The following is a 19,095-nucleotide window of genomic DNA, read 5'->3' on the forward strand; positions in this document are numbered from 1 at the left end:
AGCTCACGACCAATTCAATTACAGGGAATCTGATGCCTTTATCTATCCTCCTCAAGTATTGGACTCACATGCATCTACACAAACATAGACACATACACAAACACATAGCTCATAAAAATTAATTTACTTGTTTGTTAGCCTACGGTGTGTAGAAGGAGCATTGTCCCTCATTATAGAGTAATTCCACTTTATCTCTTTACTTCTTTTGGATTGATAACTATAGACACCAATCATTATAGGCTATTGCCAGTGTTCTTAGTTTCTCTCCAGAACTTGATAGTAAGACTCCATTGCTGAAGCCATCACACACTTTAATCCCAGACCATGGAGAAATCAATCTGGTGCTAACTGGATGCCTCATTCCTACTGGTTACATTTCATAGTGTTGGAAGATTCTATGTGTATTACTGGAGGACAAAAGTAAACATTGGTCTTGTGCATCTGTGAATATCAAGAGCCTAACTAATTATTCCCCTAAGAAGACTTGGCCATTGGTGCAATAGTGGCATGGACGTCATGGAAGTAACCAACCACTTTCTGGTTGGATTTAAATCCTGCTCCACATATATTTGGCACTATTATTGGGCCAAATACTTATAGCTAGATAGACCACAGGCTCTAGAAGAAGCCTATTACTATTATTTTGCTAAATATACATACTATTAAACTGACTCCTAATAACTTATTGTTATACCCATAGATTAAAGAATTTCACAAAGATCACCTGGGAAGCTTCTATTTTTAATAGATGGTGATTAACACAGAGTTTCACACCTTGCCAAAGTTCAGAGACTAAGATACTACAGAATATTCAGCCCTAAAAGGAACTAATATATGCCACTTCCCTTTCCCAAGGTTTTTGGGTCATTGCAAAAGAATGGCAGAAACTTTAAGAGCCAGAGGTGGTGGATTACTACAAGGAAACAGTGTCTTCTGCTTACAGCAGGACATCTGAACATGCAGACTCACAGCAGTTGTGATAGCATGCAAAAGAATATGCAAGCTCAAAGCTAGAACAAATTCTAGTCTGGTGAAGGGAGCTGGGCGTGAACTCCTACCCATAACCAATGAGCTATTGTTAATGGCCAGTTCAATGAAAAGAGAGAATCTGGTTTTTAAGAGTGTAGCCCTTGGTAAGTTAACTATGCTCCAGTGGAAGGCTACACATCCAACAATATTTGGGCTACACAAGTTGGTCTTGATTGAACAAACAAAAGGAAACAATGTAGGATGGGTAGGGAATTTTAGGAATGGATAGGTAAATTTAGGAATTGTTTTGGGAAGGGAATAAATATGATAAAAACTTGAACACAATTCTCAGAGACTAATGTAACACTAAAAGTGATAAAAAAAATACAAAGAATTCTAAAAAACTAAATTTCCCTTCAACCAGGATGAATATTTCAGGGATTTTTCATTGTAATAGAAAAAAATGGTATCTTGAGGGCTGAGAAGATAGTTCAATCAGTGAAATGCATACAAGTCCAAACCCAAGTTCAATTTCCAGAACCTACATTAAAGAAAATACGTTGGGCTATATATGGTGGCAGAACTCTTTAATCTCAACCCTTCAAATGCAGAGACAGGAAGATACCTGGTGATCTCCATGAGTTCAAGGCCAGCCTGGTGAGTTCCAGGATAGTCAGGACTATACAACGAGATCCTATGTTAGAAAGAAAGGGGGGAGGGAGGGGTGGAGGGAGGGAGGAAAGGAGGGGGAAAGAGGGAGAGCAAAGTAGAGATAGATAGATAGATAGATAGATAGATAGATGATAGATAGATAGATAGATAGATAGATAGATAGATAGATAGATACTGAAGGGAGAAAGCAGGGCACATGGTGCCTGCTCTTGTAATCCCTGCACTGGCAGACAGAAAAAGGTAAATACCTGGCACTCAAACAAGTCTAGTCTACTTGATATAGGCCAGTAAGAGTCCAGTCTCAAAACTAAAACAGAAACAAGGTGGATAGTGTCTGAAGAATGATAGTGCCTGAAGTTGTCCTTGAGCCTTCACATGCATAGAACCTATGTGTTTTTATACCCCACACACATTTGTACACAGAAGCACATACACGCACACACACCTACACACAAAATGTATATCATGAAGTGTAAACTCTTAGGAAGATAGTTTTGTAACTATATTTATGTCCAGAAAACTTAGCAGTGTACATTTAACATGTTTAGTGTTGAATTCCTTAGCCTTTGTCTTTTCCAGCTTGGCAACAACAAGCCACAGACTTAGAACCCAGGACGTTGTCTCCCCGGTGGCATGGATCTCATCATATCTGTTGTTGTAATTGGTCCTAATAGCTTCTACCAGCTTACCCAGAGCACCCTGCCTTCTGAGTTAATCTGTGTGAAGGCAACAGTGGTGAACATCTTCCTGTGGACCAGGCACCTTAATGATGCAGTAAGGGACTCTCATCTTTTGGCACAGGGCAGATAGGAATACCACCAGCTCTATGGAGTCTACATCACAGTCAATCACCACCAGCTGAGTCTTCTTCTTCTCCACCAAGATGGTGACTGTATTGACCCCTACTTGGAGGATCAGCGGTCTCTTAGTTGGGTTGTCCTCTTTGCCAGCTGATCTCTTTCAGCACATGCCAATAGCTTTTGCTTCTTCTCTTGCTTTGTCTCTGGACTGTACTTGTGGGAAAGGTTAGGCAGCTGAGTAGCTGTTTGCCAATCCATGGCATGGATGAACTGGTTAATGACAGGAGGTACTTTGAGCTGCTTATAGAGAATAGCCCTTTGTCACTGCAGCCTGATGTACTGGAGCCATTTGACTAAGAGTGTGAGGTCTGTTTTGGGCTGGATGTCTTGCCCAACACTGAAGTTCTTGGGCTTTTTCTCAAACAAAAGTTTGACCACCTTTTTGGTCTCCTGTTCCTTCATGATGGCAGGGGCCAGGGCCACTTTCTTCCCCTTGGCTTTCATTCCTTTGGGCATTTTGCTTGGCTGAAGGAGAAACATAAAGTGTAATTTTTAAAGATTTCATACATATCACAGGCAGTTTCCATTGTAACTGCAATATGATAGAACAGAATATCTCTTCAGATGTCCACTAATGTAGACCAGTGATTCACTCAGAATGGTATAGGTTATATTTTTTGAACAAACACTATTTGTAGAAGATTCAACTGAACTTTAAAGTTGGGGACTGCTGATTCACATTCACTTTCTGTTCTAATTAATATTCATTTACAAGGTGTAGAGAAAATATTATCTTATTACAATTTGGCCTATTTGTGTCCAAACTTACCTTTTTCACATTCTTCATATCTCTGAATATTTAAAGATGAAATTCAGAACTCCATAATTGGAAAGGGCTCAGGGATATTTTTCATACACACAGAACACTTTACTCATGGTTGAGGTTGGAAACCTTGGAAGCCAAATCAGGATGTACCAATGAATCAACTGCATCATAAAAATTCAGATCAATTGCCAAGCAATTAATGAGAACATCTGCTTATTTTGAAGGTCTTAATGACCAAAGCTGTTGACTTCCAATGCAACTCAATTAGCAAGAAAAATTTGATTGGTGCTCATGCATAAGCATTGTCCTGTGATGTCAGGTTTACCTTCGTATATAGTTTAAGATTACTGACAATCACACTTCTTGACTTGCACTGGGAATCCTGTAGCAACACAGACACATGTGATTTGGGATAGAACATATTCAGCAAGTAATGTTATTACCTCTACTACAAGGTTTACTCCGCCATTTAGATGCCACACTACCTTTGCTGAAATTTATAGACATTCATCGTCTCAAATATGTGGAATCTCTCATCTTAAAAAGGCCTGCTTATTATATATTTGCATTAGTGTACCTCAGGGAGCAAAAAAATGTGCATTCAAGATTCAATTAACAGGAGTGAGGGTGGTGATTAAAGATTCAGAATCATCTGACTTGTGACTAATTTGGTCTCCTTTCATCTCATTTCTTAGGGAATAATTGTAGCTTGAAATAAAGTTTTATTGTAAATCAGTGCTCAGTGATACTGATGCCTACATCCATTTTTCTAATAAATTCTTTTGTGTACAATGATATTCAGCATCTGCTGCATGTTAACTCTTGCTTCGTAAAGTTTCTAAGCTGGAGTGTAGGAAGAGGAACTTTAGGGAGCTGGAGACACTCAGATAATAAAAAACTGACTGTGCTAGCATGAAGACCCAAGTTCAATATTCAGCACCCATGACAAAATGCAGACAAGGCTGTGTGTGCTTATAAGGCAAATGCTGGGAGCAGGAGACAGGAGGTTCTCTGAAGCTTCCTCACAAGCCGATCTAGCAGAAGCAATGAGCTCCAGGTTGCTGGAAAATTATCTTCCATTATTTCACCTTAAAGTGAAACTACAAAATAAGCAACATGCAAATTAGAGAATTAGAGTTCAAATTATTCCCCATGAATTCATTGACAATGTTCTCAGTATTCAAAGAACTACACAATCTAGATTTTTTACGTCAAGGAGACGAAGTCAGAATCTATCACTCTGCTTGTGTGCAGTTCAGCCATGTCCCCATCTTTCCAGGGTGGCTGACTTCTGTGACGTGTCTACCAACAGACACAGCTCCTCTTCTGGAGTGTTAGTCTGTGCAAATCTTCAGAACTACACAAAAGCAATGAAGAGGTGGGAGTCTAGAGCAAAGTGATCTTGGGTGCTAAGACTCACCCAAATCTTCTCAGAGGCCAATGATGCTTACTCTAATGAGAAGCTGAGACAAACATAAAACCAAAGTCCAGCCATAAGCCATCTATGCAGGTACAGAACTGCTAAAATGATGTTGTAGGGGCTCTCTGAAGGTAAAGAATATAGAGAGGAAGGGACTTATGATAAGCAGTTATCATCTGAGAGGATGTCTGAGGAATATCAAGGCTTATTCTACAAGTGGGAGAAGGAGAAGATCTCTTCCCCAAAGTGGTTTGGAATATGCTTGGCCCAGGGAGTGGCATTACTAGGGGTTGTGGCCTTGTTGGAGGAAGTATGTCACTATTGGGGTGGGCTTTGAGACCCTTTTCCTACCTGCCAATAAGTCAGTTTCTCCTGGCTGCAGTCAGATCAAGATTCTAAGCATTGTGTCTGTCTGAACACTGTTTTGCTTCCTGCCATGATATTAATGGAGTGAGCCTCTGAAACTGTAAGCTAGCCCCAATTCAATGTTGTCCCTTATAAGAGTTACCTTGGTCATGGTGTCTCTTCACAGCAATGGAAACCTTAAGACAGAAATTGGTACCAGGAATCACAGCAGACAAATATCAAGCTCTTGGTTCCATTAGGAAAGCAATGTTGCAGCTCAGGGATATTCTTTCTATCCACACTGAGTCCCAGCCAATAGCTGACTAAGGCTTCTGGCTCCTCTCATTCAAGAATAGGGGCAGCTGGACACAACCAAAGTATAAGCAATGTCGTTGAACTTGACATTCAGTTGAGAAGCAGATCTTATGCAAACACAACCTGAAAGATAGTGAAGACACAGGCATCTTGTACTTCAGTTAGATAAAAGCAGCTCATTATTTGCCACTGCAGTTCTGCTATTCAGTTATCATGAAATAGAGAAGTATATTATTCATTTTTTAAGACAAAACATAGAAATCTTTGTAGTCTAGCCAGTAACATTAGCAGGAACTTGCTATGAGAGAGAATATTCTATTATATATAAGTTGACATTGAAATTTTAAAACCATGTGTTCTTGCTTTGGCCTCCCAATTTAGCCTCTCCCAGTGAGAGAATTTGCTTTCAATACACACATGAGGGTTAACTGTCCAAAGACAATATGCCAAGTGAGATTTCACTAAGATTAATAAATACACAGTTCTTGGCTACTGTTCCTCTGGTCACCTCCCCTGGTAAAGCACCAATTGATTATAACATGTGCTCCCACTGAGCTGGCATAAGTCATCAGACTCTTTTCAAATACCCTGCTTTAAAAGCCAATCAGTTGAAGTTGACCCTGGAAATGAAGTGCGTCGGCCTTCCTTTGATTGGGTCTTTGCTGCCAGTCGTCCCATGGATGAGATGCTGAGTGGAGGCAGAGCATCCTTGTGGAGCTTAGAACTAGGAAGATAGCTAGCCAAGAAAATCTCTACTGGAGTATATTTTAAGGTGTTAATTTGTCTTGATTCCTCCTACCCGTCATACCTTTTCCAAGTAGATATCCGAGTTACTTATAATTTCCTGTCTGTGGGGTTTGTTTCTGTTTCTATTTCTTTCTGGGCTAAAAGCATAAAATGTAACTGTACCTCTCGTCTACTGTAAATATTAAACTGAATGAAAAGATTGTTTCCTGTCTGCTGGGAAAGGAAGTAAAGAAGAATACTAGTTCTGCAGCCATTCGAGTGGGAGTACACACATCATCTGTGACCTTCAAGAAGCCCAGAAAAAAGGACCAGGAAGGGCTACCAGAAGGAAGGAAGTAACCTGGGGCTAGTCATAGAAGAGCCATCAGCACCATCTGCCTAAAGGATGGGAGGGAGGAAGAGTGGCTACCTGCGAATGAAAGCAGGAGTCCTATAGAAAGCCTGGAAGTAGCAGAGTCCATTGGGGTGCAGACAAACCAGCACATACAAGCCAACAGCATAGAGAGGAAACAAGTGCCTTCTACTTCACTCTCTGCTCTCACTCCTCTGTTCCTGCTGGGGCTTCCTGTGGTAAAAAGAAATAAGAAGCCAACCCTAAGGTCAAAGGAGCCTGTTGTCATCATTTGTAAAGCAGTGTCTGGGGACGGACAGGGCTCAGAGAGAAGAGCAAATGTAATGGATTTGTCTGTCACTGGCCAGATCATTTCCTTTCAGCACTCACTCTTGCCTTAACCTGAGGGGAAAATGTTTTGCATTGCCCACAGAGGATATGTGAAGCCCTGCCAGCTGCTGCCCCACCAGAGAGGCTAGAAATCCATTTGTACCTATGCCCCAAATCTAGAATATTAGTCATGATTGGTGTTCTACACTAAGACACTAAAAAACAGTGGGGGAGGAAACAAAGTATGTAACACATGCCTGGGTAGTTGATCATACTGTCTAATTACTAAGTCTTGTATGTTTCATTGACTAATCCTCAGTTTTCCTTCCCTCAGTTAGATGGGTTTCTCTACCTGAAAAAATTATTCAGACTTCACTTCTTCACTCATCGAGCTCTTTATGCTTTTCTTTATTCTATCATTTATTCTATCATTCTTTATCTCATGACATTTCACTATTGAGGTCTGTTGGGCAAGGGAGTCCTAAGAGGCATTCCTTGAGCCGGCTGGACAGAAGGCACAGACTTCCTCATCCCCAGTGAGTAGCAGTAGGTCTGTTTCCATTTCCCCATTTATAAATATTTTGTGCACCATAGACAGGGAGTATAATGTTGTTTTCTTCTGATTTTTGGTTTAGTATCATGGAAAGTTCAGTTTCTGATTAACCATGATCTATCTCTGCTACCTGGTAGAGATACTTCTTTGCTAAGTATGAAAACCTCTAAGCTTCTTGAAATCAGCATCGTAAAATAGGAAGCAAGAGTTAATTGTGAGAATCTCATTCTTGGACCTCAATTCTGAGATTCATGTTTTCTGGCTGAGGGTGAATGCCAAGATTGTTTTTAAGGCAATTTATTGGTTTCAATATTGAAAGGTATTGTTTCCCAACTAGCACTGTTACCAAGTCTTCAGCAGGACCCTTACTGCCCCATGGAACAAGCTGCTTCTGGATGCTATTGCTTATAATAAAGTATATCCTGTGGGCACAAGATCATTGCTACATTTCTTTTATTATAAAATACAGTCCCTGGATAGAGGTGATACTTTAATGAATTACATGGCAAAGTGGAATTATGTTAACCCCCAGATGGCATCCCTTATAGATGAGTATTAAGGAGTATCTTCTGTTGGGCTAGGGAAGTGTGACCAAAAATGGCATTTATAACATCTAATATTCAACACAATGGCTATTTTCCTTAACTGTGGGCATAATATGCTTTAAACACCCTGTCCATAAGGAAACTTCTGGCATTCAGCAGATGGGTCGACTTCCATCAACTTTCTAATTACAGAAATATCATAAACTTCCTTGAGGTTCATCTCTCATCTTTAGAGATTTAGATGATTGGTGAGGACATCTCAGGTAGTGTATACCGTTTGATAACCAAGATTCAGTTAGCATCACCTAACCTGTGAAACGACTCTTCATCACGCGCTGTGAGCTGCTGCCGCAGAACTGTTCTGAATCCTATTAAAGAGAGGGTTACAAATAAATTACCTGAGGCTGAGGCAGTACAATTAAGTTTTACACAGCTGTGAAACAATACTATAAATGTGATTATCATTCCCGAAATATAAATATAAACTCCTTTTGTCTCAAGTAAAGGACAGCTACGCTGATCGGGCCAGTCACTGCACACAAGGTGGCAGGAGTTGGGACCGAAACTGTTGGTGCGATTGGCTTTAATACCTGAGTGAGCTCATTGTAATCTACTACCCTATTTCATAAGCCACCGGTGTTTTGCACCTAGTAATGTAGAGGAATAAAAGTATTTATAAGAGCCTCACTGTGCATCTGTCAAGTCCTTGATGACTGAACCAGTTGTGCTTCTCCGTGGGATGAATTGTGTGACTATCTTCATATTGGGGGTGCCTTCAGTATTATCCATTTCATTTTTCCCACATGACTGTCAGAAAGCCAATATGAACATCTTAGCGCTTACCAAGCACAGCTACTTGTACAGTTTACCCTGGGCTTTCAGTCCTGTTATGTCCTGATATCTATGACCTCCTGTTTTGATTGACTGACCTTGGTGGGTTTCTTCACCCTTCCAGGATGACATAAATTAAGAACCCATCCCCAACAACTTTTAGGAGATTGTTTTATATCTCTTCTTACTGGCTGATTTTTTTCTTTTTCTTTTTCTTTTTCTTTTTTTGTCAATTTGATACAAATCTAAATATATCTGGAAGAAGGAACCTTAATTGAGAAAATGCCCATAAAAGATTGCCTTTACTCAACTCTTTGGGGTATTTTCTTAATTAGTGAGTGATGTGGGAAGGCCCATTCCAATAGGCCATATTTTATAGTAAAATTAATCTAGCACGAGGCTTTTGCCCACAGGACACTGAAATAGAGATAATAAAATATAGATCTCTCTTCCCTCCTATGATTTTTGAATTTTAAAGATGCTACACAAACTTGAATAAAATATTTGGCTTTTGACTCCAGCTTCTGCCACAGAACCATTTCTACCTTTGGACATTGTGGAAAAATACTCCTTTTGTTTTACTAATTCTTGGATAAGTAGTAGTTAATGAAACTCTAAACCACCATTAGTTTGGGCTTGTCAGGTTTACTGTGAGGTAAGAAGAACAGGGTTGGCTTAATGAGGTGTGCCTACATGATAAAGGCTCATCCCTGAGCTACAAGGTTTCCAAAGCTGTCAAGTTGGTCAACACAGACATGTGTTTCAGGATGGTTTTACTCAACTCCATAGAAGCAGAAGCTCCAGCATTTAGGACTCATGTACACTAAACCTTGTATAGCTCTTCATAGAGTTGTTTAAAGAGGATAAGATGTCCTGTTTGGACCTCCTGTGGCAATGGGCACACATGCATGCAGCACACACACACACACACACAGGCAAAACACACATGCACACAAAAATAAATTCATTTTTTAAAAATCATTCTTTGTAATTAACCCGCAAAAGTAAGTGTGTTGTCAGATCAAGAAGTCATCATAGAAGCTTCTGATTTGTAGCCAAGCCAGAGGGAAGTTGTTATTAATATGCAATTCTATTGCCTGTGACTGTCATTTGAGTCAGGGGCAGGCTAGGTAAGATTTAGTCCTTACGGGGGACCGGAGCCATTGCAAAGTCCCCTTCAATTACTGGAGGTCAGGCCTCTATCCCCGCCTTTGCAAGATTAGAATCGCCACAGCCCTTCTATACTTAGAGAAGGGAGGAGATATCAGGGGCAGCCCTGCTTATACACTGAAGGCCTAAAATCAACCATAGGCCTAAAATCAGCAATAGGCCTGTCATACATGTATACTAATACCAAGTCTTGGGTCTCTGTGGAAAAACATTGAAACAGATGGCTATAAGCTATTGTAAACAGGCAGCTTTTGTGGAAATTTACCAGCCTGAGTAGTCATAGACCTTGTAAATAGGTAGCCTTGGCGGATAATACCAACTTAGATAAGGACAAGGGAATCATAGGCAGAGTCATAGTGAACTGTCCCCTGAACCTTCACCCAGCCAATACCCTGTTCTGAAAGATATCTGTACTCCCCCTGAACAGCAGTGTCATCCTCTTCCCCACATCATGCCTTTTTGTGTTTATAATCCCTGTGTGAATAAGTAAAAATTACGATTTGATTTAAAAAACAAAAAGAATAGGAAAACACATACATGCAATAGCAACTCAAAAAAGAGGTCATGAATTAGAAAGCAAGCAAGAGAATTAAGGGTACCTGGGAGAAAGGAAGAGAAGGGTTAATGATGTGACTATATATGATCTAAAAATATTTAAATAAAAAACCTTTCACTGCAAAACAATTCTAAATTTCAAATTAAAAAAAAAGATTTAGTCCTTAGCTTTTAGATTGTGTGCTGTTTTGGTAAATGTCAGAATTGGAACAAATGATGAAAGACTTCACTGGAATATTAGTCATCTGGAGAAAAGGTCCTCCATATCTGGCCACAGAAGTATTGAGTATGAGAACAGGGAAAGATTGTAGGTACTTTTCTCTTGTTAAACTTTTAATACTTGAAAATCAAAGATATAATTTGCTAAAATTGAATAAGAGAAAAATCATATAGTTACTCAATAGATATAGAGAAATACTTTATAAAATCCAGAATCTACCTATGATTAAGAATAGAATTGTGAAAGTAAAAGAATACTCTTTGAATGAAGTAGCTTAAGATACCAAATTTAGTGGGGACCTGAAAATCTATTTTAAAGTGAACTTTAAAATGAAACATTATTTATTATTATTATTATTATTATTATTATTATTATTATTTGTGTGATATATTTGCTGGGGCTGGGAATGCATATGTGTATATCTGCCAGAAGGCAACTCAGTTCTTGCCTTCCTCTATATCTGGGGAATAAAATCAAGGTTATCAGACTTCCTGGTAAGACCTTTGAGACACCTTGCTGATTATCAAAAGTGAACTTTTAAAATCTCTATCTTCTCCTGGTCATGGTGGCACACACCTTTAACCTCAGGACTTGGGAGGCAGAAATAGGGAAATCTCTGTGAATTCGAGACCAGCCTGGTCTACAAAATGAGTTCCAGGGCAGCTAGGGCAGTTAAACAGAAAAATTCGCTCTTGAAAAACAAACAAACAAATTCTATTCCCCCACCCATGCTATCTTTCATTATTCATAAAAAAATTCATTGAAGCTTAGATGGTAATCTAAAGCAACCATCTTTTTAAAAGAAATTTAAAAGTAGGCAAAAAAACCCAATATTTTTATGACATCGAGATAGGAAAATTTTGTAAAGGATACAAGAATATAAATTATAAACTTTTTATAAACTAGATCTCATTAAAATCTATTCTAAGACATAATTAGAGGAGGAAAAAATATAATTCCTAGAAATAAGACTTAGAAATATTTAAATGAAACAAGGTCTAATGTCCAGGATTTCCTTTTAAAGCTATTACATATACATTTTGTTCTTTTGTTTGTTGTTTGGGTATATGTGAATAGTTGTGTGTGTTATGTATGTGTACGTGTGGTTTCATGCACTCATGTGTGCACACGTAGATGGCAAAAGTCAGTGATGCTTGTCTCCCTCTATGTCTCTCCACCTTACTATATCCAGGTAGGTACTCTTACTAACCTGAAGCTCATCAGTTGGCTAGATCACTGACCTTAGGGTCCTGTCAGTCTCTGCTCCATAACATTGAAACTAGAAACACATATCTGGCATTTTTGTGGGTTCTGGGAATCTGAACTTAGTTCTTCATGTTTGTGTAGCAAGCACTTTACCCACAGGATCACCTTCCCAGTTCCTCCAGATCATTTTTTTTTTAAGTTTAATAACGAGCATAAGGCTTGAATGGATTTCACAAAATAAAATATCCACATAGGCCCCACCCTCAATGCTGAAAGATCAATTAAAAAATGGAATTTACAATAAGAATGCAATGTTATCACACACCTACCAGAAAGGCTGACATGCAAAATCTGATGATGCATCATGTTTGTGAGGGTGGAAATAACCGGGAAGTCCTTCCACCCACCTCGCAGCATGTGCTCAAGCGAAGCCACTGGTTTACTGATGCAGTTTTTCTGTACCTTTCAAAGCGAGACATTTCCTGTGACTTAGAAATCCTACTCAGCAGAAAGGAGAACTTGAATTCCCAAACAAACCAACAACCTGCTCAAGGGTGGCTAGAAGAGCTTTATTCATAATTGTCCCAAACTTGGAACAACACAAGCATTCGTGGACTCTATACTGAAGAAACAACCTGTGCTTAATCCATACAATATAGTTATATACATCAATCAAAATCAGGGTCTGATAGACTACCAATCACTGTCTTCTAGATGTGATTCTGAGTGAAGTTAGTCAGAGACGTAAGATCTTAGTGTTCGGTTCTATTTATAAATCCCCAGTGCCGCTCAAACTGTGTTGAGAGAAGTCAATACAGTGGTGAACTTGGTCAGCAAGATTATAAAAAGGAAGAAGGTGTGAAGAAGCCTGCATCTCTCGATAGAAAGGAAAAAGTATATCAGAAAATATTTTTCTGATAGCTTCCAGAGGGTACAATGTATTTAAAATTTCTCAAACTCAATAATTTATCGTAAATTTTTCTTAAGCTTTCCTAAAGTTATAGCTCAATTTAAAATGTATGAAGACAGTATGCTAGGAAACATAGTAGTTATATCCATAGATTATTAATTAGATCTGTAGACATCAACAAAACCTCTGCTGTATCTTGCTACTGCAAAATCATCTGTCAAGCAGGCTTGCTACTCTCCTTTGGGGGTAGCAGAAAGGGACTGTGCTCATTTTCCCATCTCCTGTTCCTTTGGTTATGTATACAGCAACAAAGCAACCAGACAGATCAGAACCCACACAGTCTGCCTCTAGCATCTGTGCAGTGAATTACTGTACTCAGATTGTCCTCCAGACCACTGTGCAATGAGGTGGTTCCTGTATACCATTTGTATTTTATGACTCTGGGATTCCTCTTGTTGATGCTTAATAAACAAGAACACACAGAATGATTTGCTTTCATATGTCTTCTTTACACAGAACTGTAACATTTTAGAGTTGCATGTCAGGTATTAATAAAAAAGATAAATGGAATTGTGAGGCTAGTTTGATATTTCTAATTCTATGTCCAGATTAAGCAGACCAAGAAAGCCATCATTTATCTTTCTGAGACAGCATACAGTCTATTTCATGTGGTAAAGTGATAACTACTATGTGTGAAAAAAGCTCTCTGCCCATGAAATATTCATATCACTATACCTCTGAATATTTGTTTCTTGGAAAATGTTTCACTCTTTCCTTCATTGCTGGAATATTCCCAAGAATCTCTCCCTAATTGAAAAAAATAATAAAATAGCAACAATAACTATACAATTCTTACCTTGCCGATGATTCAGCCATGCACATTGCTAAATACCTAATAAAGTCCCATTTTGACAATGCTTGGGTCAACTCTATTCTCTTCTGCCCAGATTCTATTATTCTCCGTATCAATAGCATCTTATGGTACCTGGAATGTGAGAGTGCTCTTATTGCTGATTTATCTCTATTGCCTTTCTTAAACTTGAGAAAGATGGACAATCCAGCTAGCTGCACATGTGGCAATCTTTCACTTTTACTTGACCAATGAGTGGGTCTTGAACTATGTTAAGCAGTTTGGTAAGGGTTAAATGATACACTTCGTTTGGTGCATTCAAAATTTGCTCTCTTTAAAATTTTGCACTGCTATCATTTAAAATTATTCAATCTTATCCACAAGGTCACAGGAGTGAGGATCAGAGAAAGTAGTTGGTGTGGCTTTTATTTTTTATAACCTGAATTATCTTAGATAATTGGTAAAATTTCTAAATGGCAAGTGAGAGCCTTCTCACTTCATAGTGAACATAGCTTTATAGCCATTTGTTCTGTCCATGTATCTTCCTTTATTTTAATGTTTTCAGTGTTAGATTTTCTTTGTTAGTCTGAGAAGGAGATGGACTGTTTTGATGGACTCATCCTGGTTCTTTACATCTTCCTCACAAGTGTATGCTTCCATGCTCCAGTGACTTTTCTTTGTAGGCCAGAACAATCTAGCAGCATCTTTACTCTTATAAATGATGTGCCAGATGGATACTTGAGCAGAAATGATATATAGTCACTTAATTATTACATAAACGAGACACAAGATATAGAGTCAATTGAAGTTAAGTCTTCGATTACAGTAAATTTATCAAATTAAGAAGGTTAGCTGTTGGCTTCTCTAAAGCTTGCTTTTTTATCCTTCACATGATCATGATTTGGAGAGTCTAGGGAAAATTGATTTTGAGACTGTTTGATTTTGGAATTGCGTATGTTAGTTTATTCAGCAATTATGAGATGAATAGCTACTACTGTTAAGTACCAGAGACTCGGACTAATGCTATGCATTCTCCCATGGGCCCTGGGAGAGACAAGATTACATACTAAAGACATATAGTTAGTTCTATAATATAGATTTTGTTGGATTAAGGTTGAAGAGATATTGAAAAGAAAAACAATAAGAGTATGAAAGTCTTTGGAGGAACTGATGTAGCTTACATACTCAAAAGATTCATTCCAACCCTCTGAGTGGACAGAGAGAAGAGTTCATGTGAAGGTGAAAAAGTAGATGAGTGTTTGGTTAATTGAGATTCTTCACACACACACACACACACACACGCATACTTTACTATTATTGAAAATGGTCTTGGTTCCAAAGATGGCACAATTTGAGTACCAAAAAGGATAATGACATATGTGTATTAAAAAGATACCAAATATCCACAGCACAAAACGTAAGGGTTGAAATATGGTGGTGGGTGGGGGCGATCCAAGAATTTATACCATACTGCCTTTAGTCATTCAACCATAGGTATTATTAAGATACTAAGTTATTTTTCTACAACTCTATGAATCAAAGAGTTAAATATCCTGCCTCCTTTTACAGAATATGGTTTTAGGATCCTTCAGTAGCTGGTAAAAGTTCTCCAGAGTTGAATTCCAGTAATAAATATAGAAGGAAGCAAAGAATCCAAATGCTTCACTGGTAGACTGTAAGATTTAACACTCCTCACTCACTCGGGTATTAAAGCCACTTGATGAAAGGGTGACAGTGGGTTTTATAAAGGATGGGTCTGTGAGAAATAGCAAAGGGTAGGCATACTAGTACTCACTCATTTCTTCAGTAAATATTTTTATTAAAGAGAAAAAAAAGCTCCTTAGAAGAAATGGTCATAATCAGATTTCTCTTACTGTAACAAATCCATGAGATAATCAGCTTATAAAGAGAAAAGTGTGACCCAGGATGACAGTTTTAGACTTCTCTGCCCATGCTTGATTAACCTGTGGCTTTGAGCCTATGACAGACAATATGGCAAGAGTACATGATTGGGCAAACAGTTTACTCCATGACGGGGAGAGAGAGAGAGAGAGAGAAAGAGAGAGAGAGAGAGAGAGAGAGAGAGGGAATTCCCCCACTAAACTCCGTCTGTTTATGAAACCACTGATTTCCAATAGTGCTGTCATCTGGGATTAAACTTTTAGCACCTGAGCTTTTATAAGGGTACAGATGAAAAGGAATTAATGTGTATGTGTAGTACTAGCATAATTGAAATACAAAAACGTAAATCTTTATTAATACTACATATTGAAAAAAATATTGTAGGAGTAAAATATGGAGCTCTGAATTTTCCTGATAATAAGCTGAATCATTGGTCCACCCTCTCAGAATCATCAAGGGGAGGATTTGTGTGTGAGTGCTGTATCCAGGAAGTTCCCCGGGACACTGGAGTGGGAATGTGGCAGAAGAGAAGGACAGAGCCTGCAAGCAACCCATAAGGGTGTGATTTCAGTTACCAAGTCCCAGGTAACTTCAGTTTCCTTCCCAGCAGGGTCTTAGAAATCTGCTCTGCTTCTTCTTAGCAGAGATCAAGAGATCAAGAAAGCATCCAGGAGACCACTCTTCTCCTCGGACAGATGGTTCCCTGGAGCCTTTGGGAAGACAATGGCTTCCAGTTAATTACGTATCTCCCCTCCCTCACCACACCACCTTTGCTCTTTCCACTCCTGTCTTCTGGCCAGCTCTGGAGTGGGGAGATCTATTCTTTGAAGGTCAATTTGTTTATTTGAGGGCACTGGGCATAGATCTCAGTATTGCATGCCTTGGAAGTAAGCAGTCTATCAGCCAAACTGTATCCAAGCCCCGAGCTGTGTTGATATGTCACATCTAAGAACTGCTTTGCTTGAAACAAGAGAGCCATGCTTCCAGACCTTCATGGGTATGTATCACTGGGTATGTATCACTGACTGTAACGATTACACCTGAAGATCCAAACCCTCACTATAGGTCTCAAAAGAGTAGTTAAAGGTACAGAGTTTGGGAGATAACAATACATCCAAGCCTGGAGAAGAGTAAACAGAAATACTCAGAGGAACTTGTGAATCCAGAAAAGAAAGATCAGGGTGCAAGAAGATGAGCATAGCTAGCTCATTGAATACTTCTACTTTTGTACATGTTACAGATTTCCATGAAAATCTGGAAAAGTTATTATAGATATTCCACTTGGCTTAGTTATAGGGTATAAGCTATTCTGTTCTAAAAGCTTGTTTCAGCTATTAAGACCTTACAAATGACTTGTCTATGGAAATTATGTGGTATAATTCATAGGTCAGCCCATTGAAGATACTTATGGTGATGCTAAATACTGTGTACTCCCAATGAAATGCATGGGAGAGAACCAGGGAGGCAACACAATCTATATCACTAGCTTCTGGTTTTGCCTTTGATGCTTTAGGGAAGTGGTTCTCAGCCTGTGGGTTATAATCCTTGGGGTCAAACAACCCTTTCACAGGGATCATCTAAGACCATTGGAAAACACAGATATTTGCATTATGATTCATAGCAGCAGCAAAATTACAGTTATGAAATAGCAATGAAATAATTTTGTGGTGTTTGGGCACCACCACAACATGAGAAACTGTCTTAAAGGGTCTCAGCACTTGAAAGGTTGAGATCCACTGCTCTAGGGAAAGCAGCTCTTCTCAGAGATTTGGGTTCTGCTTATTCTCTGTCAAAGCTACGAACACTTTGCAACTTTACACAGGCTGCAGAATACTGGAGCGTATGTATAGGTTCGGGGGCATTTATCTTTTAATGATCAAGGGTTTGCTGTGGCCACTGTTGCTCTGAAATGACATTCAGCTGTCAGAGCCTTTAAAGCACGAGGTCCCAGCAGAACTCGGACCTCTTCTTAATCCTTTATTCCTCCCAGTAAGCGTCCCATTTAGCTTGTGAAATATTCAGAGTGAACTTGAGTCTTTTTTATTTTTTGTTTTGTTTTGAATATATAATAGGGCACCAGAAAATGAAAGTTTAGTGATCTTATTCTCAACACAAAAGTCTCTTCACTTTGCTCTGTTCATCTTTGGTTTACTATGCAACTACTTCCAAGACCTTTCACATGGCTGCCCCATGAGTCTCTCAGCACCCATTCCTATGGACTTCCTTGTCATGTGTAGATTTTTCATTATCTCATCAGCTTAAGACTCTACCAGTGAGGTAGCACACCCAGTTGGTTAGTCACTGAAAACCTGTCCACCTGGAGGAACCCCATATGTACTCTATGCAATTAACTTCAACGTCTCAAGTCATTTGGTAAGCTTCTTCTCTCTTCAGATTCTCACTAAACTGGATGCTCTTCCTTGAGTGGGCTTATGACTCACATCAGCTCTATTAGCCAACATGGATGGCTTTCTTTAATTGAATCTATTCTTTCATCTGAGCAGCATGACATTTTCAGTCCTGCTATTATCTGATTCTGTGCTCATAATGACACTTGGCCCTTTATGTTGTTGATATTCAAGAAGACAGTGTGACAGCCCCAAAGTCAGTGTTGTGCTATGCCTCCCAGGGGCTTTAGTGTTGAGAGCTTGGGACCTACAATGGTGATGTTTGGATATTATGTAGAGCCTCTAAGAAGTAGGGCTTAGTGGAAGGCTTTAAGGCATGGTTATTATTTAAGAAAGGAGTTCTTTGATTTTGTGAGAAGATTTGGCAGAAAAGTCCAAGTGAATCTTTTGTTTGCCCATGTTGAGATGTGAGATGTGATCCTACAAGTTTCTGCTATTCTAATTCCACCTACCATGAGGTGTTTTGTTTGTTTGTTTGTTTTAAGACAAGGTTTCATGCTACATTCATACATGGCTTCAGGAATTCAGTAGAGGATGAGGAGGGCCTATCAGATGAAGATTAAGCGCAGAAACGATAAATTAAAAGGTGAGCTAGTCCTGAATAGTCCTTGGCACTAGGGTACCAAGAAAATGAAGAAAGGACAGGCATATGCAGAAACCAAGAGAGCTGGGATCAGGTCATCTGGGCTCCCTGGTGGAGAAACCTCAACACCATGGGAGCTCAGAATGTTTATTGTATAGGGTTGAACAGGGAAATGGGTTATTTCATATAACAGGACATGGAAGTGGGGTTATTATATACTATCTTAGTTTGCATTTTATTGCTGTGAAGAGACTCCATGACCAAGATAACTCTTATAAAGGAAAATATTCAATTGAGACAAAATAATCAAACTCAAAACATAAGCATTTAAGGCAACGATAACCAGTTACTTGTCTCATAAATGTTCAGCACTATCAGTGGAGCTCAGCATGAACTCACTGTGACTTCCTGTGTGGTATCCAGCTGGTTATCGTAGCCTAACTGGAGATCTGAAGAGCCACTTCCAAGATGTTGGACCAAATTAAAAGTGTATTCAGTCAAATCTGGGGACCAAGAGACCTGGTGGTTTCTTTCTTCACAGCTCTCTCTCTCTCCCTCTCCCTCTCCCTCTCCCTCTCCCTCTCCCTCTCCCTCTCCCTCTCCCTCG

General features: G+C 39.2%; 1 pseudogene; it reads right to left on the bottom strand.

The window, feature by feature from the left end:
• Nucleotides 1-2,352: 2,352 nt before the first annotated feature.
• The window catches only part of LOC114628736, a 47,827-nt pseudogene continuing 31,084 nt past the window's right edge, over nt 2,353-19,095 (bottom strand).

This window comes from Grammomys surdaster, unplaced genomic scaffold (assembly GCF_004785775.1).
Source record: "Grammomys surdaster isolate TR1022 unplaced genomic scaffold, NIH_TR_1.0 271, whole genome shotgun sequence".
NCBI lineage: Eukaryota > Metazoa > Chordata > Mammalia > Rodentia > Muridae > Grammomys > Grammomys surdaster.